The sequence below is a fragment of the Hyperolius riggenbachi genome, chromosome 7 (assembly GCF_040937935.1).
Source record: "Hyperolius riggenbachi isolate aHypRig1 chromosome 7, aHypRig1.pri, whole genome shotgun sequence".
NCBI classification, from domain to species: Eukaryota; Metazoa; Chordata; class Amphibia; order Anura; family Hyperoliidae; genus Hyperolius; species Hyperolius riggenbachi.
Window position 1 is genome coordinate 171335170 of NC_090652.1, and position 23646 is coordinate 171358815.

The 23646-nt window shown below is 44.9% G+C and overlaps 1 protein-coding gene across 12 annotated transcripts in view; it reads right to left on the reverse strand.

The window, feature by feature from the left end:
- Positions 1-23646, reverse strand: part of LOC137524716 (ubiquitin carboxyl-terminal hydrolase 22-A) — a 207824-nt gene that overhangs the window by 162850 nt on the left and 21328 nt on the right. For 8 of the 12 annotated variants that reach the window (XM_068244894.1, XM_068244886.1, XM_068244890.1 and 5 more), the window contains one exon: positions 6275-6461. The exons of the other annotated variants lie outside the window; for them this stretch is intronic. The gene's annotated coding sequence lies outside the window, so the exon portion shown is untranslated. The remainder of the gene's footprint in view (positions 1-6274; positions 6462-23646) is intronic. 12 annotated transcript variants of the gene reach the window in all.

Sequence of the window (23646 nt, forward strand, 5' to 3'; positions counted from 1 at the left end):
TATAGATGCCCTAATCTTTCCTGAATCCTCTGAATTATGCTGGATGTGTCATGTAGATGACTCCCTCTTCATATTTGGTGACAATGCGCCGTGGTGTACCCATTTAAGGCCCTGTTCACATCACAAACGCGGACGGGCACGCACGCGGAACGCAATGCGTACGAACGCATGCCATCCGCGTTTGTGTGCGTTGCGTGGCTGATCCCATTACTGAAAAGTAAATGGGACAGCCACGCGTTTTTACAAAAAATGCATGCAGCATGCGTTCCCGGACCGCACAGGTCCGGAACGCATGCAGTGTGAACATCAGACATTGCACTCTATGCAATGTCCGATGTCGTGCGTGTCGGCCACCTGCACACGTTTCCAAAACGCGGCTGGAAACGCGTGCAGTGTGAACGGGCCTTAGGGAAAGGTTTTTTGCTGCTTACAGATCTATGACCCTCTGCTGTGTTGTCAACACCGGTAAAATAGTTCTACACACACGGGTATCTGGCCCGCTTGTCAAGGCCAGGAAAAGTATACTTGCACACTGCCTTACAGCAGCTAGAACCACTGTAGCCAGGTTCTGGAAGTCCTCCCTGATCTTCCCTCTACCGAGCTGTCTTGAGGCCATGAATGAGCTTATGTAATCATACATGCAATAATATGGTCCTGTTGGATTGACTTTCCTGAATTATGCTATAATTTGATCCATGCTGAAATGGTTGAATGTTTTAACATATGCTGTTCAGTTTTGGCAACGTCATTGGTTTTCATAGGTACAGTGTTGTCCGACTGATATTTCTAATTCCTCTCCTCCCCTTTATTTTCCTTCCCTTTGTCTCCCTTTCCCACTACCCCCATCTCTCCCCCCCCCCCTCCCAGTCCTGTAAAGCAGTGGTTCCCAACCTTTTCCGGCCCGGGGAACACTTTCTGACCATATTCTTCTCCGAGGAACGGCCGGGGGAGGGGGGGGGGGGGGGGGGTGACGGGGTTGCGCGACCTAGTAGACAGTGCCGTGCGCCAGGGCTGTGGAGTCGGTCCAAAAATCCACCGACTCCGACTCCTCAGTTTAGGATTCCACCGACTCCGAGACTCCGACTCCTCTAATTTGCATATTACAATTTTGTTGATTAAAAGTATGTAACATGAAATTCGTCTCTTAACTGCCAACGCTTAGGAATTTTACAAGACAACTGATGTGAGAAGGATATGGAGACTACTATATTTATTCCCTTTAGACTAAAACTAGTCCTTGGTAAGAGTACTTGTAAAAGGTACAAACCGGAACAAAGAACATCTATCAGGCCCTAGGCAATGTAAGTGTGGGTACATGTAAGAATGATGTGCAGGTACTCTGCAGGGGAATGAGGAGATTCTTCCTCTATTACACATTCTTCATGCACAATCTGAACAAGGTTTATGGGTGACAGACAACACCTCTGTGTTCAATGTGCACAGCATTCTCAGTGGATTCCCTGCAGCTCTGTGGGGAGTGCATATGTAGAGTATAGTACTACTGTGTAACAAAGTAAACCTGAGACAGATGAAATTAAAGTTTTTTTACATACCTGGGGCTTCGTCCAGCCGCCTTCAGGATAATCAGTCCCTCGTTGTCCTCCTCCACCACCTGGATCTTCTGCTATGAGTCCAGGTACTTGAGCCAGTCGGGCATAGTGCGCATGCACACACTCCGCTGCCAGGAGCATACTACACCTGTGCAGCACTATTGCGCAGGTGCAGAATGTTCCTGGCTGTGGGAGCGGCATGCGGCCGGACAGCGCTGACTGGCTGAATTACCAGGACTCATAGCAGAAGATCCGGGTGGTGGAGGACAGCGAGGGACTGATTAGCCTGAAGGGGGCTGGAGGAAGCCCCAGGTATGTATAAAACTTTACTTTTCATCCGTCTCAGTTACCCTTTAATTTGTAGTCACCAAACCAGATTTTAACAACATATCAAATTATTTGATTTCATCAGCAAAGGGAGTGCATACATTTGCATAAATCAGCATCAGTGCAGAATTATTTCCATCTCATTGACCATCTCTATTAGTGACACAGCTACACATCAGGCTTTATTCTTACAGCATAGATGTTATTTAGTATATATGTTACGGCCAGAACCCGAAGTCTGGCCACTTCGGGTTCTGGCCGGTCAGAATGCGAAGTGGCCGGCTCATGCGGCCAAAGTAAGAAATGTGTGTGATTATCGGACTTTGGCCGGCCAGAACGCGTTGTGATTTCACCCGGCCGGCCAAGTCCCGAAGTCCCCCTTACTGCCGGCCAGCTGCTCTCCTCTCCCCACCGCCAGAAATCTCAGCTCCCCTCTCCTCCCCCGCTACTCAGACCTCCGATCAGGGCGACCACACCAGCGAGGCAGAGAGAGGCAGAGCAGCTGCCAGCTCACGCGAGACCCGCAGGACCCGAACACTTCAATGCAGAAGTGTCATTGAACACTTCCGCATATGAAGTGTATGGGTCCGGGCGGGTAGCGAGTGCGCTGCGCTGCTCTGCCTTTCTCCACCTCTCTGGTCGCCCTGATTGGAGGTCTGCAGCAAAGCTCCCCCAGCCCAGCAAATCACCCCCAGCTATGCAAGGCACCCAGCAAAGCCCATAGCCCCCCCCCCCCCCCCCGACCATGCATTTCCAGCCATCAAATACCCCCCAGCCATGCATAGCCCCCCAGCAAAGCACCCACAGCCATGCATAGCCCCCCAGCAAAGCACCCACAGCCATGCATAGCCCCCCAGCAAAGCACCCACAGCCATGCACAGCCCCCCAGCAAAGCACCCCTAGCCACGCACAGCCCCCCAGAAAAGCACCCACAGCCATGCACAGCCCCCCAGAAAAGCACCCACAGCCACGCACAGCCCCCCAGAAAAGCACCCACAGCCACCCACAGCCCCCCAGAAAAGCACCTGCATTTATGCATAGCCCCCCAGCAAAGACACCTCCCCGAAGCCATGCACAGCCCCCCAGCAAAGCACCCCCAGCCATGCATAGCCCCCCAGCAAAGCACCCACAGCCACGCACAGCCCCCCAGAAAAGCACCTGCATTTATGCAAAGCACCCAGCAAAGACACCTCCCCGAAGCCATGCACAGCCCCCCAGCAAAGCACCCCCAGCCATGCACAGCCCCCGAGCAAAGCACCCCCAGCCATGCACAGCCCCCCAGCAAAGCACCCACAGCCATGCAAAGTGCCCAGCAAAGCACCCAGAAAAGCCCCCTTCATCTATGACTAATCACCACTGTAATTTGATCTCTCCCCTGTGTCACCTGACTGCCACAGCAGAGCAGCTAATTTAAAAGCACAGGATGTTATCAATATGTCTGCTCCCAAGAAAGCAGGATGTAGACACACTGCCGATTTATTGCAGGATTTGTATCAGCTGTAACTAAGAAATGCTTTTCTTTAAAAAGATTATTATGCTGCATCTTTCAGAGCAGAGAGGAAGTTCCGAGTGCCATTCACGGTGCTGGACAGGACCCAGGATGTTCTGGGATTTGTGCGTTTTGGACTTTGGCCGACTGACTTTGGCCGTTTCTAGAACTGGCCGGCCAATGTCAGAAATTCCCAGCATTTTGGACTTTGGCCGACGTCAAATCGGCCAGTTCTAGAAACGGCCGGCCAATTCTAGAATTGGCCGATTTCTGGTTTTGGCCATAACATATATAAGAGAGATTCCTGTGTACACATCATATATACATCATATATACAGTCACAATCAGATATGTATATATGACCTTAAAAATACGGGGACTGCTTTATTGAAGCAGCACAAGTAACTAATTTTGATTGGTTTATTTCATTTTTGTGGACTAAGCACAGCTATTACTGTATATATATATACATTATTTTTAATGACCATTATCTGAGAAATAGAACATTTTATCATATTTTCTATTTTAATTACAGTTACAAACTCATTAGGAGGTGCATTTTTCCCCGACTCCGACTCCAGGCACCCAAAATTGCCTGACTCCACGACTCCGACTCCACAGCCCTGCCGTGCGCAGCAGGCTATGGGGGGGGGGGGGGGGGCTGGGGTGCGGCTGCATAGCTAGCATAGGGAGTTTAGTTGCCCCAGTATGGTTAGTATAGTTACCCCAGTATAGTCCCAGTATGGATAGGTAGTGCCCCTGTAAAGTGCTCAGTATGGGTAGGTAGTGCCCCAGTATAGCCAGTATAGTGCCCAGGACAGCTAGCATAGTGCCCAGGATAGCTAGCATAGTGCCCAGACAGCTAGCATAGTGCCCAGACAGCTAGCATAGTGCCCAGACAGCTAGCATAGTGCCCAGATAGCTAGCATAGTGCCCAGATAGCTAGCATAGTGCCCAGTACAGGTAGGTAGTGCCCCAGTATAGTGCCCAGTATAGCTAGTATAGTTGCCCCCAGTATAGCTAGTTTAGTTGCCCCCAGTGTAGGTAGTTTAGTTGCCCCCAGTATAGCTAGTACAGTTCCCCCCAGTATAGATGCCCAGGAGGGGGGAAGCAGCGTTAGAAGGAGGGGCAGTGGAGGCAGCGGTGGGGAGGAGGGAAATATTCCCCCCCTCCCTCACCTGGGACCCCTCCTTCTGCCTCTCTCCCCCTCCATTTAGCGGTGGCAAGTGCGGTCTCGGCGGCGAGGAGAGAGACATGCGCAGAATTACTCACCACTTCCACGTTCCAAGCGCCGGCAGCGTCATGTCGTCACAGATCTCCGCCTTCAATGCCGCCCACTGTGCTTCCGCTAATCAGGAAGCACAGTGGGCGGCATTGAAGGCGGAGATCTGACGACATGACGCTGCCGGCGCTTGGAACGCGAAAGTGGTGAGTAATTCTCCGCATGCCTCCCCGCACTTGCCACCGCTAAATGGAGGGGGAGAGAGGCAGAAGGAGGGGTCCCAGGTGAGGGAGGGGGGGGGGGGGATATTTCCCCAGTCCCCACTGCTGCCTCCACTGCCCCTCCTTCTAGCGCTGCTTCCCCCCTCCTGCGCCCCTACAGTAGGAACAGGTCTGGCGAGAGGCCAGACCTGTACGGCACACCAGGCAACATGCTGCGGCAGCGGCACAGCGGTTGAAAAACGCGGCTGTAAAGCCTTCCACACTACCTCCTTATACTTATATTTTTGATGATGCTCTTCGATCACCTTATCGGCCAATTCTGACATTGTTTATTCTGCGCAGATTAGTAGGTCTTCTGCTGCCCCCTCTCAGTGGAGACATGGTCTTCTTACTCTCATGCTGTATATGGTGAATATAAATGACTATAAATGGTGACTTTACTGCTATTGATAATCAGGTTTTGTTTTCGGTCATGTTAAAAATCGTTAAGACAAATTTAAGATACTTTTCCCAGGTTACAAATCACAATGGTCAATGAGATACAAATGTATACAACTTGAAGACGTAAAATGGACCAATCAAAACCTTCAGAGGTAGAATTCGTTAAAGCCATAAAGTGGTATCAATTTGATTATTTTTACATCAATTTCTATTTGTATTCAATTGAGCATCTATAAAAATTAAACTCCAAAATAAGCAGTGCCTTTTGCACCTGCTGCCAACTTTCTAATCAACCCGCTAGAGCAATTTTTTGAGCATTTAGAGAGCGATTCAAAACACTAGCGATTTTCCCTAAACATTCAGCTAATGTTAATGGTTGGGCCCTATTCCACTGGAGCGATTGCGATTAGCAAAATCAAACGCAGGCCATGCAGCATTTGAGAGTTAGCGTTTCTGCACAGTATATAAATACTGGCATAAATCGCTCATGAATCTATACAGTGATATTGCTAGCGTTTTTAAATTACTGTATACTAAAAAATAACAAAATTTGACAGGTCCAATCAGAATTAAAAACACTAATATCGCAAATCGCTACACAATCACTGGCAAAACGCTTACACTTTTTAAAATCGCTACCAAAATCACTCATGAAAATAGCTTACAAAACGCTCATTAAACACACTAGCTATTGCGATTAGCGATATCACTTTGCAGCGGGTTCCTGGCCACAGAGATCATCAATGAGATCATTTAAAATTGAAGCAAATGTTATGTTGATTTAGTGCAAATTAATCCAGCTTGGAATCTTAAAATCCAAAACATTTGCAAAGAAACATCCAAATTTTCCTCGATTTCAAAATTCTTAGAATGCTATTGACCGCCATCTCTACCTATCCATCAGGCGGTTTTCATTCCCACAAGCATTGAGGCTAATAATCTGTTCATAAAATGCCTTAAAGCTAAACATGGGTGACATAATTAGTGCACATGATAAAAAAAACTACATAATCACGTCACTTACAATGAAAACTGAATTTCTATATTTTCAGTAGTTCCAGAGACTGGAGCATAGATTTAACAAATGTGGAGTAATCAAAGTGACTCAAGCTTCTCCATCGCTCTTTGAATCCATAAATCACACTCAAGGACCAGAAGGTCAAAAGGGAGGCTGCTTCTCTTAGCAAAAGTACAGTATCTTGTAGGTGTAGCTATGGAACAATCAAAAAAAAAAAACTGTCATGTAACATTCTCTGAAGGTAATCTCTCATTAAAGAGCCACTAAAGCGGGAAAAAAATATGATATAATGAATTGGTTGTGCACTATGAATAATTACTAGAAGATTAGCAGCAAAGAAAATATTCTCATACTTTTATTTTCAGGTATATAGTGTTTTTTCTAACATTGCATTATTCTATAATATGTGCAGATTACACAACACTCAGCATTCAAAATTATTCTTTCAGAGCAGTCTGAAGTAATGACCTCTCCTCTAGCAGAGAAAAAGTAAACAGTTCACTTACAGTTGAGATAATAAAAGTCAGATAACAGCCCTCTCCAAGACTAAAGCAGCCCATACACTCAGCCGATTTTCTGGCCGACCGATCGATCCCGATCGATCGATCAATCGATTGCAAATCGGTTGGCCAATCGACCGATCGACGGCCGATTTCGATGGATTTCCATCAAACTTGCAGGGTGGAAAATTTAGGTCGATCTGATGAGATTGCTTATCAGTTTGCATTGGCCTTAATGGAAATCTGATGGCAAAAAAATGCCATCAGATCGAATTTCAATAGATTTCAAACTGAAATCTATTGGAATTCTATCCTGGTAAAAAATGTTCTAAAAACGCATCAGATAGATCATCAGATGCATTTCTTATCTATCTGCTGCCAATCTGACGAGTGTATGGGCACCTTAACTTAGTGGGAGAGCTTAATGGCTTGTTTGCATAGAGATAACAACTGGAGTTTCTCAACTCTTCCTGTACTGGAAACAATTAGACTGATGTATCTGATCTTAATGTTTTATTTCTTAGCTGTACTACACATACAAATCATAATATCATAATTTTGTTTTCGCTTCAGTGTCTCTTTAATGCAATAAACTGTGTTAAACAGGATACTATGTGTAAAGTCTAACACAGGGATTTTTTTTTAATATGTACAGTGTGATGCGAAAGTTTGGGCAACCATGTTAATCGTCATGATTTTCCTGTATAAATCGGTTATGATAAAAAAAATGTTCGTCAAATATATCATATAGGAGAGAGAGACTAATATTTGAGAAGTGAAATTAAGTTTATTGAATTTACAGAAAGTGTGTAATATTTGTTTGAACAAAATTAGGCAGGTGCATAAATTTGGGCACCACAAAAAAGAAATGAAATCAATATTTAGTAGATCCTCCTTTTGCAGAAATTACAGCCTCTAAACGCTTCCTGTAGGTTCCAATGAGAGTCTGGATTCTGGTTGAAGGTATTATGGACCCCGGCGCAGCTTCAGTTTTGTCACCAATCCTGGACATTGGTCTCCAGAATCTGCTGATACTGAGTGGAATCCATGTGTCCTTCAACTTTGATAAGATTCCCAGTCCCTGCACTGGCCCCACAGCATGATGGAACCATCACATTTTACTGTAGGTAGCAGGTGTTTTTCTTGAAATGCTGTGTTTTTTTCCTCCATGCATAACATTCCTTGTCATGCACAAATAATTCAATTTTAGTTTCATCAGTCCACAGCACCTTATTCCAAAATAAAGCTGGCTTGTCAAGATGTGCTTTAGTATACCTCAAGCGGCTCTGTTTGTGTTTTGGCCGGAGAAAAGGCTTCCTCTGCATCACTCTTGCATACAGCATCTCCTTGTGTAAACTGCGCCGAATGGTTGAACGATGCACAGTGACTCCATCTGCAGCAAGATGATGTTGTAGGTCTGCCACTTAGAGCCTTAACTTGAACTGAGCCTGTAGTCTTCCATTTCCTCAATCTGTTCCCAACTGTGGAAACAGACAGCTAAAATCTCTAAGACAGCTTTCTGTATCCTTCCTCTAAACCATGATGGTGAATTATCTTTGTCTTCAGGTCATTTGAGAGTTGTTTTGAGACACCCATGTTGCTACTCTTCAGAGAAAATTAAAAGAGGAAGGAAACTTACAACTGACCCCCTTAAATACGCTCTCATATTTGGATTGACCTGTGTATGCAGGTCAGGGGTCACTGAGCTTGCCAAGCCAATTTGAGTTCCAATTAGTTCTAAAGGTTTTGGAATCAAAAATGACAACAGTGCCCAAATGTATGCACCTGCCTAATTTTATTTAAACAATTATTGCACACTTTCTGTAAACCCAATAAACCTAATTTCCTTCTCAAATATCACTGTGTGTCTCGTATATATGATATATTTAACTGGCATTTTTTATCGTAACAACCAACGATTTATACAGGAAAATCATGATGATTAACAAGGTTGTCCAAACCTTCGCATCCCACTGTATATTACTGTTCTTTGGCAAATAAGGGCTTGTAATTGATATAGCATAAAGAAATACAGATTCGAAAATTACACATTTCTAAATGAAATATTGTTGCCATACATTGTACAAGGGACATTATTTAAATGTTGTAATAACCAGGACAAATAAAATGTGGGTTTTAGCTAAAGCAGCACATTTTATTTTAAAATAATGGCTGAAAACAGAAAATGATTTTTCTCATCATATTCCCTTTGAAATGCATATGAAATAAAATTATTGTTAGCGAAAAAAAAAAAAAAGTACAACCCACAGAAAGCATAATGCATAATTTGTGGCGGAAAAAAAAAATGTAAATGAATGGAAGGAACACAATATATGAAAATTGCTGTGGTTTTTAACAATATAACAGAAATGTTTTAACATTCAGTAAGAAACGTATGAAAAGATAAGACTGATTAACAAAATCAAGGCAAATATTCGCTTTATATAATCACACCCAGTCGAAGGGATAGGAAGAGAAAGCACTTATAAGTGCAACTTCTGTGGTTTTTAAGAAGAAATAAGCTGTGGTTGGGAAGCGGTTAAAGCTGATGGGCAGGATTATTAGCCAAAATCCAAGAAAACCCACAATACTTCTCAAACTGCTTATAAAGAGTTAGCAATTATATCGTCTTGATATCTTTTGGTCTGATCCCCATAGTCTTCTAGAGGTAGGCTGCTACTTCTACGGATAGGTTAGCATGGTGCGTGTGGCACTCACCCTCCACCCTTTGTGAAACTGTAAAGCAGCCCGAGTGTAAAAGACACTAAACCCCTCTAGATAATGTAGTATGGTGGAAATGTGGGTATGAGAACATGGCTATATAGTGTAATAGGAGCATGGTTGTGATGTTACCCTGAGGGATAAGGCACAGATGTTAGTCCTTGAAGTATGACAGAAAGGCATGGTCCAGACAGCAAGATGATAACTCAGGGGTTATAATGCCACAGGTGAAATGGAGTAAGCCTATAGGTAGAGAAGGCATGAGGAAGATCATATAAAGATATTCCCCATTCAAGGTAACATTAAAGGGAAGGACCAGGGGTGGTTTGCCTGATCTGTGCTGCGTGGACTCTCCAGCCCGCAGCACAGATCAGGATAGAGCCAGGGCGATCAGACTTACCCCCTTTTTCCCCACTAGGGGGATGTCCTCCTGGGGAGGGGGGGGATCTGATCGCCGCCGGCTTGCTGCGCTTTGCGGGGCTCTTCAAAGCCCCCCTCCGCAGCGTTTTCGGCGCTCCGTCCCTCTCCCTCCCCCTGTGAGCGGCGCAGGGCAGATATCCGTCCTGCGCATTGTAGGATAGGCTTCAGCCTATCATATGCCGGCGATCTTCGGCCAATCAGAGACCGGGGATCGCCGATCTGCCTTACGGCGCTGCTGCGCAGCAGCGCCGTATGATGTAAACAGCTGGTATTTCTTCCCCGCCTGTTTACATTTTGCCGGCGAGCCGCGATCGGCGGCTCTCCGGCAGTTCACGGAGACACCCTCCATGAACTGACATGGAAAGGCTGCTCGATCGAGCGGCCGTTTCCATGGTAACCCACTTAAGACCTGCTGACGCCTATGGGCGTTAGCTGGTCGTTAAGTGGTTAACTGAGAGGGATATGGATGTTTCCCTTTAAACAATACCAGTTGCCTGACTCTCCTGCTGAGGTCTTTGGTTACAGCTGTGGCTGAATCACACTCCAGAAACAAGCATGCAGCTAATCCAGTCTGACTTCATTCAGAGCATCTGATCAGCATGCTTGTTGAGGGGCAGTGGCTAAAAGTATTAGAGACACAGGATCAGCAAGAGAGTCAGGCAACTGGAATTTTAAAAAGAAAAATCCATATCCTTCTCAGTTTAGGTTCCTTTTAAAAGAAGTCATCAATTAAATTATGCTACCCCAGCCCCTGGCAGCCGCTATGTCCCTTGCCACAGCTCTGCTGGTGGAGTACGCTCCAGAAAGGGAACGGGGGCCAGCGGAGCTGCAGCGTGGGACATAGCGGCTGCCAGGGGCTGGAGGACGCCCCGGGTAAGTAGTACTCGGGGATAGCATAATTGACGACTCCTTTAAGGGCCCGCTCCCAATAAAAATTAAACCAATGAATGTCAATGGAATAATTGAATGTTAATTTTTGCATACAGGAAAAATGTATGCAAAATGTACCCTATTTTTCAGACTATAAGATTTACTTTTTCTCCCCCAAAACTTTGGGAGAAAAACTTGGTGTGTCATATTCCAAAAGGTACAGAAAAAAAAAGTTATGCAGAGTGCACAGGGAAATGATATTACCTGCTCCAGCCGGCGCAATCCTCTCCCTCTGGTTCCAGATCCTGGCAACTCATTCCTCTTCTTCCCTTCCAGCTATCCAGGGACACCAGCCACTACACAGCACAGCCGGGTTGTCCATCTTGTAGGCTGCATACACACTCACGCATGACCACCAGCGCACTTGCGCCACTAGTGTACTGTAAACACAGCGTGTATGCAGCTTGCAGGGCAGAGGACCCCACGGTGCTGTGCAGCAGCAGGCAGCCAGCCGATGTCGCTGGATAGCTGCAAGGCAAGATTTGCATAAAATAACTTACTCTGCAAATCTGCAGTAAACAAATCCTGTAGCTAGGTAACTTCTACCTTCGCTCAGCGCTGGTATTCTGTGCTGTGAGGGTGCGGCTGGCTCGAAGTGCAGTCAGTCATGTGGGCGGTCACGTGGTGACGCCCACATGACGTATAACAGAGTATACCGAGCGACGATGTGCCGCTCCCAGGGCTGTAATCCTGCGCAGCCGTAGTACTGCGCAGGCAGAGGAGTTTTAAAGCGGCAATTCTAATCGCCATGAGATATTAGGGGCCGCTAATGATAACTGGATTAACATAAGAGAGGGTCTGAAAATAGCAAGGGAGGCACTGATCGTCTGCCCTGAGGTCTGACATTCAACTAAGGTAATTAACTTTTTTCCTTGCTTCAGCTGGTAAGTCCTTTAAGGGTGTATACACACATACAGTAGCAACGAAAAGTATGTGAACCCTTTGGAATTATATGGATTTCTGCTCAAATTGGTCATAAAATTCAATCTGATCTTCATCCAAGTCACATCAATAGACAATCACAGCTTGCTTAAAGTAATACTACACAACTACCTAAATGTTTCCATGTTTTTATTGAACACACTATGTAATCATTCACAGTGCAGGTGGGAAAAGTATGTGAACCCCTAAACCAGGCTCTCTCAAACAGGGTTCCTTGAGTACTCTGCAGGGGTTCCTTGGCATTTCCTCCAGCTGGAGTCAAATCAATGAGAGGATATTGGAGGTGTTGGTTACAGCTGCCCTGTCCTATAAAAAACACAGTTTTGGGTTTGCTTTTCCCAAGAAGCATTGCCTAATGTGAACAATGCCTTGCACAAAAAAACTCTCAGAAGACCTACGATTAAAGAACTGTTGACTTGCATAAAGCTGGAAAGGGTTATAAAAGTATCTCCAAAAGCCTTGCAGTTCATCAGTCCACGGTAAGACAAGTCTATAAATAGAGAAAGTTCAGCACTGCTGCTACTCTCCCTAGGAGTGGCTGTCCTGTAAAGATGACTGCAAGAGCACAGCGCATATTGCCCAATAATGTTAATAAGAATCCTTGAGTGCCAGCTAAAGACTTACAAAAGTCTCTGGCATATGAATCTATGATACGTAAAACACTTAACAAGAATGGAGTTCATGGGAGGATACCACAGGGAAGCCACAGCTGTCAAAAAAAGAAAAAGAAAAAAAAAAACCCATTGCTGCATGTTTAAAGTTTGCAAAAAAGAGGATGTTCCACACCAGTACTGGCAAAATATTCTGTGGACAGATGAAAACAAATTTGAGTTATTTGGAAGAAACACACAACATTACGTGTGGAGAAAAAGGAGCAACGCACACAAACATCAAATCCCCCTCCCAACTGTGAAGTATGGTGGTGGGGGCATCATGGTTTGGGGTTGCTTTGCTGCGTCAAGGCCTGGCCGGATTGCTAAATTCGAAGGAAAAATGAATTCCAAAGTTTATCAAGAGATTTTCCAAGAGAACTTAAGGCCATCTGTCCACCAGCTGAAGCTCAGCAGAAGTTGGATGTTGCAACAGTACAACCACCCAAAGTATAGAAGCAGTGCTGCTCATCCAGATTCCAGATAGCCGGGTAAACCAGACATCCGACCTTTTTTCAGCTATCTGACCGGATTCGGATTCCGTATACCTGGGCCCAAATGCGGATAGCTATCTGCGGATATGTGGTCGCAGACGCGGATATCCGGATCCGAATACTGTAACTAAGGAGGCGACGTCCTGGAGCCAATCAGAGGGCTCCCAGCAGAAGCCCTAGCAACCAATCACAGAAAGGAACCCTGGCCAGTCCCCCTGTATAATAAGGAGGGCTGCCGTGATGAGGCATATCGCCCTAGCTTGGGAATGCTCACTGAGAGACATGCTCCAGTGCTGCTGGCTTAGCAAGAGCTGTACACAGTGATACATCTAAAGCTGTTTAGTGATTAACCCCTTCACTATTACTACACTATTGTTAAATCATGAATTAGCTTGATGTCATTGTGTGACAGTGTATGCTGCAGGCAGCTGCTATGTGTCTGTGTGTGTGCGCTGAGCACAGACCAGGCCAGCTGCTGCCTGCTGGCCAGCTTTTAGCCTTAGCTAGCTACAGTATAGGTTAGGGGTAGGATTACTGTGTTATTGTGTAGTTAGTACTGTAGTACTGCAGTCAGTGCTAGTAGTTAGAGTAGTAGTACTACTGTGTTAGCTTCCTACAGAACTTCTGTGCTGTGAGCAGTGCCAGTGTGACAGTTAGTGTGCACTAGTGTTTTCTCCTCTGCTGTCTGACTGTCACTCGGCACGTGGCACGCGTCAGGTGGCAAGTCCGGCATGCTCCTGGCAGACGTTACACTTGCTGCTGCATTGCCCTGCTCCTGTTGCCTTTGCTGCTCCCACCACCAGGGTGCCACAGGCCACTGCTGCTGTGCAGATACCACCTATATTTAACCCAAAACACAATTGCTGCATAATTTTTTGGAGGTGTCTGGGCTGAAAACTGCCATGTCCCAGTTGTGCGGTTGGACTTTGGACACAATGTGGGCTGTACGACTGCTGTCTGGAACCTAGGCCTGATAATTGACAGCCATTTTTTTTTTTGGGGGGGGGGGGGGATTTAAAGTCCCCACATCATCAATTAGTGTTTCCCTAATAATAAATGATGATACATGCCTCATTTACCCTAAAAGCAATTTAAAGGCCACTTCCGGTTTTTCTATCCGGATATCCGAATCCGGTCGGATACCCCGGATACTGAGGTCGGATATCCGATCCGGATTGGAAAATTTTGAAATCGGATATCCGACCTGGATCGGATATCTGGGTATCCGAGCAGCACTACATACAGGATCTTCTCAAAAAATCAGCATATTGTGATAAAGTTCATTATTGTCTGTAATGTACTGATAAACATTAGACTTTCATATATTTTAGATTCAAATACACACAACTGAAGTAGTTCAAGCCTTTTATTGTTTTAATATTGATGATTTTGGCATACAGCTCATGAAAACCCAAATTTCCTATCTCAAAAAATTAGCATATTTCATCCGACCAATAAAAGAAAAAAAAAAAAAAGTGTTTTTAAAACAAAAAAAGTCAACCTTCAAATAATTATGTTCAGTTATGCACTCAATACTTGGTCGGGAATCCTTTTGCAGAAATGACTGCTTCAGTGTGGCGTGGCAGGGAGGCAATCAGCCTGTGGCATTGCTCAAGTGTTATGGAGGCCCAGGATGCTTCGATAGCGGCCTTAAAGGGATACTGTAGGGGAGTTGGGGGAAAATGAGTTGAACTTACCTGGGGCTTCTAATGGTCCCCCGCAGGCATCCTGTGCCCGCGCAGCCACTCCCCAATGCTCCGGCCCCGCCTCTGGTTCACTTCTGGAATTTCAGACTTTAAAGTCTGAAAACCACTGCGCTTGCGTTGCCGTGTCCTCGCCCCCCCTGATGTCACCAGGAACGTACGGCGCAGGCACAGAACATACTGGGCATGCGCAGTACACTCCTGGTGACATCAGCGGCAGTGAGGACACGGCAATGCAGGCGCAGTGGTTTTCAGACTTTAAAGTCTGAAATCCAGGAAATGAACCAGAGGCGGGGCCGGAGCATTGGGGAGTGGCTGCGTGGGCACAAGGATGTCTGTGGGGGACCATTAGAAGCCACGGGTAACTTTAACTCATTTTCCCCCGACCCCCCTACAGTATCCCTTTAAGCTCATTCAGTGTGTTGGGTCTTGCATCTCTCAACTTTCTCTTCACAATATCCCACAGATTCTCTATGGGGTTCAGGTCAGGAGAGTTGGCAGGCCAATTGAGCACAGTAATACCATGGTCAGTAAACCATTTACCAGTTGTTTTGGCACTGTGAGCAGGTGCCAGGTTGTGCTGAATAATGAAATCATCTCCATAAAGCTTTTCAGCAGATGGAAGCATGAACCCACTTTTGAACCAGAAACAGCGGCAGAAGCGCCTGACCTGGGCTACAGAGAAGCAGCACTGGACTGTTGCTCAGTGGTCCAAAGTACTTGTTTCGGATGAAAGCAACATTTACATGTCATTCGGAAATCAAGGTGCCAGAGTCTGGAGGAAGACTGGGGAGAGGGAAATGCCAAAATGCCTGAAGTCCAGTGTCAAGTACCCACATTCAGTGATGGTCTGGGGTGCCATGTCAGCTGCTGGTGTTGGTCCACTGTGTTTTATCAAGGGCAGGGTCAATGCAGCTAGCTATCAGGAGATTTTGGAGCACTTCATGCTTCCATCTGCTGAAAAGCTTTATGGAGATGAAGATTTCATTTTTCAGCACGACCTGGCACCTGCTTACAGTGCCAAAACCACTGGTAAATGGTTTACTGACCATGGTATTACTATGCTCAATTGGCCTGCCAACTCTCTTGACCTGAACCCCATAGAAAATCTGTGGGATATTGTGAAGAGAAAGTTGAGAGACGCAAGACCCAACACTCTGGATGAGCTTAAGGCCGCTATTGAAGCATCCTGGGCCTCCATAACACCTGAGAAGTGCCACAGGCTGATTGCCTCCATGCCACGCCGCATTGAAGCAGTCATTTCTGCAAAAGGTTTCCCGACCAAGTATTGAGTGCATAACTGAACATAATTATTTGAAGATTGACTTTTTTTTGTTTTAAAAACACTTTTCTTTTATTGGTCGGATGAAATATGCTAATTTTTTGAGATAGGAATTTTGGGTTTTCAGGAGCTGTATGCCAAAATCATCAATATTAAAACAATAAAAGGCTTGAACTACTTCAGTTGTGTGTATTTGAATCTAAAATATATGAAAGTCTAATGTTTATCAGTACATTAGAGAAAATAATGAACTTTATCATAATATGCTAATTTTTTTGAGAAGATCCTGTAGAAGTAAATCAACAACAGAATGGCTTCAACAGAAGAAAATACACCTTCTGGAGTGGCCGAGTCAGAGTCCAGACCTCAGCCGGTTGAGATGCTGTGGCTAGATCTCAAGAAAGCGATTTACACCAGACATTACAAGAATATTGTTCAACTGAAACAGTTCTGTATAGATGAATGGTCAAGAAATACTCCTGACATCTGATCTACAACTACAGGAAACGTTTGGCTGAAGTTAGTGCTGCCAAAGGAGGTTCAACCAGTTATTAAATCCAAGGGTTCACATACTTTTTCCACCTGCACTGTGAATGTTTACATGGTGTGTTCAATAATAACATGGAAACAATGTGTGGTATTAGCCAGGCATGGGCAAACTTGGCCCTCCAGCTGTTAAAGAACTACAAATCCCACAATGCATTTGCCTTTATGAGTCATGACTGTGGCTGTCAGACTCCTGCAATGCATTGTGGGACTTGTAGTTCCTCAACAGCTGGAGGGCCAAGTTTGCCCATGCCTGGTTTAAGCAGACCGATTGTCTATTGTGATTTAGATGGAGATCAGATCACATTTTATGACGAATTTGTGCAGAAATCCATATAATTACAAAGGGTTCACATACTTTTTATTGCTACTGTATTCTTGATCAACTAATTTTACCACATCCTTGCACTAAGAAGGCCAACAGATTTTGTGCAGCCAGGAACAGACCTTTCCTACATCACACCAGCTCAGCAGTAAAATAACCATGGCATAATGGTACAATACAGTTCTTGTTAAATTGTCAGTTATTTTACTGCTGAGCTGGTGTAATGTAGAAAGGATAGCCTTTCCTGGCTGCACATGCCTGACGTAAAGGGAATCTGAAGTGAAGCTTAATGAACTGCATGTGTAGTACAGCTAAGAAATAGAACATTAGATATGCAAAGATATGAGTCTCATATTGTTTCCAGTAAAGGAAGAGTTAAGAAACTTCACTTGTTATCTATGCAAAAGAGCTTCTCTGAGCTCTCAGACCAAATTTAGTCAGCGAGCAGTACTATTTTCTGAAACACTTCTACATCGAAGAAACAGTGAAAGACAACTTCAGGTAATATTTTACTGCAGGGTAGTTCAGAGGGTCATCAGCTCTGCTCTGTTTCATAGTTTAAAATGCAGAGTGTAGTTTGTAAACTGCAAATATTAAAGAATGATGCAATGTTATAAAATAAATCTACATGATTGAAAATAAAAATATGAGGACTCCTTTTTGCTACTAATATTCTATTAATTATTCGTACTACACATACAATTCATTTATATCATAAGTTTTTTTTCCGCTTCAGTGTCACTTACACCTTGACGTGTATTAGAAAATAAAAAAAAAAAAAATGATAGACACACACACACACAATCTTACCTGACGTCTTAGGTCCATCCCTCGGCGCCTCCCACAATGCGGTCCACGCGTGTCACGTGACTACAAACACTTCCTCCTTCAACTCGGAAAGAGGAAGTGTTTGTTATCACGTGACCGCCGCATGGACCGCATCGTGGGAGGAACGAGGGACGGACCTAAGAAGACCTCAGATAGGCAAGATTACGCCCCCCCCCCCATCCCTCCCCGCGATTTGAATTTAACCGGATGAAATCGGGATAACTATATGGATTTCATCCGAGTTGGAGTTGAGCACCCCTGTTCCACTGCATTTCATTGCTGTCATTAAAGGACCTGCTGAGCTCATTTCAGTAATCGTCTTATTAACTCAGGTGAGAATGTTGACGAGCACAAGGCTGGAGATAATTACGTCAGGCTGATTGGGTTAGAATGGCAGACTTGACATGTTAAAAGGAGGGTGATGCTTGAAATCATTGATCTTCCATTGTTAACCATGGAAACCAGCACCAGCAAGAAACACGTGCAGCCATCATTGCGTTGCATAAAAATGGCTTCACAGGCAAGGATATTGTGGCTACTAAGTATGCACCTAAATCAACAATTTATAGGTTCACCAAGAACTTCAAGGAAAGGAGGTTCAATTCTTGTTAAGGCGGCTTCAGGAAAGACCAGCAAGCTCCAGGATCGTCTCCTAAAGAGGATTCAGCTGTGGGATCGGAGTGCAACGTGTGCAGAGGTTGCTAAGGAATGGCAGCAGGCAGGTGTGAGCGCATCTGCACGTACAGTGAGGCAAAGACTTTTGGAAGATGGCCTGGTGTCAAGAAGGGCAGCAAAGTAGCCACTTCTCTCCCTAAAAAACATCAGGGACAGAGTTCTTCTGCAGAAAGTATGGTGAATGGACTGCTGAGTAGTGGATGCTCAACTCCGACTCAGATAAAATCCGGATAGTTATCTGGATTTCATCCGGTTAAATTCAAGTCACTTGTGCGGGGTGGGCAGGTTAATCTTACCTGACGACTTCTTAGATCTGTCCCTCGGAGCCTCCCACGATGCGGTCCACATGCGTCATGTGACTACAAACACTTCCTCCTTCCGGGTTGAAGGAGGAAGTGTTTGTAGTCACGTGACGCACGTGGACCGCATCGTGGGAGGCGCCGAGGGACGGACCTAAAAAGACGTCCGATAGATAAGATTACCCCACCGACTGGGGCAAAGTCATATTCTCAGATGAATCCCCTTTCCAATTGTTTGGGGCATCTGGAAAAAGGCTGGTCAGGAGAAGAAAAGGTGAGCGGTACCATCAGTCCTGTATCATGCCAACAGTAAAGCATCCTAAGAACATTCATGTGTGGGGTTGCTTCTCCTCCAAGGGAGTGGACTCGCTCACAATTTTGCCAAAAAACACAGCCATGAATAAAGAATGGTACCAAAACACCCTCCAACAGCAACTTCTTCCAACAATCCAACAACAGTTTGGTGAAGGACAATGCATTTTCCAGCATGATGGAGCACCGTGTCATAAGGTAAAAAAGTGTTAACTAAGTGGCTCAGGGACCAAAACATTGAAATTTTGGGTCCATGGCCTGGAAACTCCCCAGATCTTAATCCCGTTGAGAACTTGTGGCCATTCCTCAAGAGGCGGGTGGACAAACAAAAACCAACTAATTCTGAGAAACTCAAAGTGATTGTGAAAGAATGGGTTGCTATCACTCAGGATTTGGCCCAGAAGTTGATTAAGAGCATGCCCAGTCGAGGTCCTAAAAAAGAAGGGCCAACATTGCAAATACTGACACTCTGCATAAATCTCATATAAATTTTCAATAAAAGCTTTGAAACGTATGAAGCGCTTATAATTATATTTCAGTATCTCACATCTGAAAGCAGTTTAGCAGCAAACTTTGTGAAAACTAATATTTGACAGTCTCAAAACTTTTGGCCATGACTGTAGAACAGTACTCCAATGTTTCACTAGATCTAAATGGCTGTGGATGCAGTTAAACCATTTCATAACAGCTCTACCATTTCTCTAAAATGTCCTGTGCCGCCTCACTCAAGTTTTTCCCAGAACATACACTAGCTCTTGTACAATCAAATATCCCTAGTCACTAACACAGGTAGAACTTTCTTACCATACATCCCCTTTTCAACTGAGCATGCCCAGTATGACTACATGACTTTTGGGCATCTATGAAAAACACCTCTTCAATCTCACACTGGCATGTTCCCAGTTAGTCATACCACTTGTTAGATCACCGTTGCACCACATACAGTCAATGAAAAGTATGCTTCATTGTAACTTATGCTTGCCTTTACTACCTGAAAATTGACCCACTCCTGCAGCAATTATACCTTTAATTGGTTTTACACAAACACTGAAATTCAGTTCCATAGACCATAGCCCCAACAATAAAACCTGAGTAAGGGCCCATTTTCATGAGCAGTTGAACTGTGTGCTCTGCAAGCAGTTGCCAGGCAGCAGTGAGCAGTTGTGAGAGATCAACTGTCTTCACTGCCTATCAACTGCTCGTGGAAACGAGATCTAAGGCCTCATTCCCATTACGTTCCGCTCGAGTGTCCGTCTGTGTTGGGCTTTTTTTGCCCCTCTCCCGAGGCTTGGGTGGGCGATGCGGTTTTGTTATAAGCGCTTTTATTTTTCCTTTATTCACTTCCTGGCGCAAGTCAGGAAGTGAACTCTTTGACCCAGAAAAGAATAAATACATTGGCCTCAATTCACTGAACTTAAAGAAAACCTGAACTGAAAATTAAAAGTCAAAATAAGCATACACAAGTCATACTTGCCTTCCATGTAATCTACTCCTCAGTGTCTTTCTCCTGTCTCGTGTCCTGTTTGTCCACTGTGATCAAGGGAATTTTCCGTCCTCCATTTTGAAAATGGCCATTACCCATAACAGCTTTCTGGTCAGCACACAGTTAAACTGTGACATCGCCCACTTGAGCCATAGGGAAACGAACATTTACCTGGTACATCAGTCTTCCTCTCAGCTATAACTGACAGCAACTGATTGATTTCAGATCTGACAAAATATTGTCAGAACTGGAAGGGATTATTGTCAGAAGAAAATGGTGAGCTTCTGAGAGGAACTGATGGCAAGGTAACTATGTAATGTTCATTTGAAGTTACCTCATGTGTTTATTTTAAATATTTTTTACTCAGTACAGGTTCTCTTTAACTCCTGTCTTTAAAGAGTAACTGTTAGGCTTAAAAACAAAAATCTATTCCCTATTTCTATCGGTAATATAGATAAAATGGATACTAAAAAGGCAATGCCTAACTTAAAAACAAATCTTACTTTTTTTTATTGTAGATAAATCCTCATGTCCCCAGCTCTAAAGGCCGCAGCAAGAGGCCGCATAACCGAAGATGTAGTGCAGGCTGGGGCGGGAGGGAGTTCTCCTTTGCTTTTCTGCCCAGACACAGCTAGTTCAGCCTGATTGGCTGCAGCCTGTGTCACTCAAGCCTGTCCCTCTCTCATCGGCCGCCTCGCGTCTGCACTGTCCGCCCCCTACCTGCACTCTGTCGGCATCTCCGTAACTTTATTCGGGGGGCAGCGGGCATCTCCGCATCCATGGGGACCCCGGCCCCGCCACCATTTACAAAGCAACTCCCCCTGCATTATCCCTCCACCCCACAACATCCCCGCCCGCAGCACCACAGAGCCCAGCGGGGAAGAACACACGCAGCGCACACAGATTCTCCTCTGGTGCTGGAGCTGCATATATTCTTCCCTGCTAAGTGCTGTTATGCTGGGAGATGAGATGGACGCTGCAGGGCTGAGGGTAAATACAGGGGGAATCACTACTGATATAGTAGCAGGGCTGGGGGGTTCTCATGGATGCAGGGGTGTCAGTAATATAGCGCTGGCAATTGCTATAGGTAGGAGGGAAGGGGGGGTAAGGGAGGAAATGACCTCAGCATTGGCTTCGCTGGAGGGACTAAAGATGGCCCCTGCCAGGGAACAGAATTCTCTGCATTTCCGTATTTTTGTTTTATAAAATTCACTGAAATGAAATCGTGGACAGTGCAATACATCTGTCATGTAAGTAGAGCTAGTATTTATCTACTTATATGTGTGTGTGTTTATCCTGGCATAGTATGGCTGACAGCTCCTCTTTAATAACTCTTCTGAGCTGTTTTACAGTTATCACAATTATATCACCATGGTGATAACTGTAAAGCAGCTCAGTAGTTATTAAAGACAGGAGTTAAGCTTAGTGAATTGAGGCCAATGTATTTATTCTTACAAACGTTCACGCAATCACTGCACAAAGCGATTGTGAGCGTTTTTCCCTATATCTTCCATTGAGGCGGAATCGCCTCAAAAATGGCCCATGCACCGCTTATCTGAGCGGATGGGAAACAAACCGCTCAGATGTGAACTTTCTCATAGAGAATCATTGCACAATTGCTTTCAGGGAGATTTTGAAAATTGGCAGCGCTTAAATAAATCTCAAAAACGCCCCTAGTGTGAACAAGCCCTAAAAGAATCCTACGTTCTCTCTGAATGCTTTGCAGCATTCTTTTACTAGTGATTTTGCATACTGGTTTTTTTTTTTTTTCATTTTTGGGTTTATAGTCTTTAGACCCAAATGTGTTATGTGTGAAACCAATTAAAAGTATAATTGCTTTATTGGTGGAACTACCTTATATTTTTAGCAGCAGATTAACAGCTGCCACTGTGCCAGCATCAGTAACAGCCACTGTTGGAAGTGTTGAGACACCCAGGTGCTTGTGTAACCCAGAGCGCACGAATACAGAATTGAACTGTTAGGCCTGAAACACACCAGAGGAGTTTTTCTGAGCGTTTTGAGTTTTTAAATCTGCTGCTAATGTTATCCTATGTGTCTGTGCACACTGGAGGAATGAGGTTTTGTAAAAAACCCCATAGCATTACATTGGGAAGAGCTTTTAGAGGTTTCAAAACCTCTTCCCAATGTAATGCTATGGGGTTTTTTACAAAACCTCATTGCTCCAGTGTGCACAGACACATAGGATAACCTTAGCAGATTTAAAAACTCAAAACGCTCAGAAAAACTCCTCTGGTGTGTTCCAGGCCTTAGTGCACATCAAGAGCATGTGGTTTCCAGAAGCTTTTATTTCATACAAGGTGTTAGCACTAGTGTTCTTCTATTTATTGGTAGTAAACTTTTTAATGTGCCAACATGTTTAAAATTTGATTAATAAGTTTCATTCTTCAATTCCAGAGCAGTAAGAAGCAATACCTTTAAAAGAATAAAATGGACTGACTGTGACAGAGAGAGTCTCCAATCACGTTCAACTTAATATAAAACTATGTGCTGGGAAGCTGAAAAAGATGGAATTCAATCAAAACAGATGGCTTAGCGCTCTTTCACACCAGAGCAGATTTCTAATGCTGTGTTTCGGGACGTTTCGGTATGAGGCAGCCGGGAGCTTTTAATCGTCCAGAGCTGGCGTTTTCCCATCGGGTGAATTAGAACTACCACCGCACCGCAACATCCCGATGGCACATCACAGATCATAAGGTTATGTAATGTGAAGGAACCCTTAAAGGAGTCATCAGGCAAAAACCGGTCCCCCACTTACACCCCTCCCCCAGCTCTACTCTCCTCCAGGCCCTTGCAGCTGACATGTCCCACGCCGCAACTCCGCGTTTGGCCTAGGGCTCAGGGTTCCCGCGAGTGCAGAGGGCGACCTCAAGGTAGTCTCTACTGCGCCACTGTCAATCAAGAGCATGTTGTCCGCGGTGTAATGCGCAAGTGCATAGTACACCGCATACAATGTGGGTTTGATTAACAGCTGCGCAGGCGCACTGGAGGACCGGCCTCTGCACTGGCAGGGACCCCAGGCTGGAGGCTGAACGCAGAGCTGCGGCGTGGGACATGTCAGCTGCAAGGGGCTGGAGGAAGCCCCAGGTAAGTAGAGCGGGGAGACCGTTTTTTGCCTGATGACTCCTTTAAGAGTGTTTTCATAATTGCAACAAAGTTGCCCAAAAACCATATTACCAGATTGCTACATTTGTGGCCACCATAACAACATTATTGCACCCTTTTCACTAAGAGCCATCTGCACTTACTG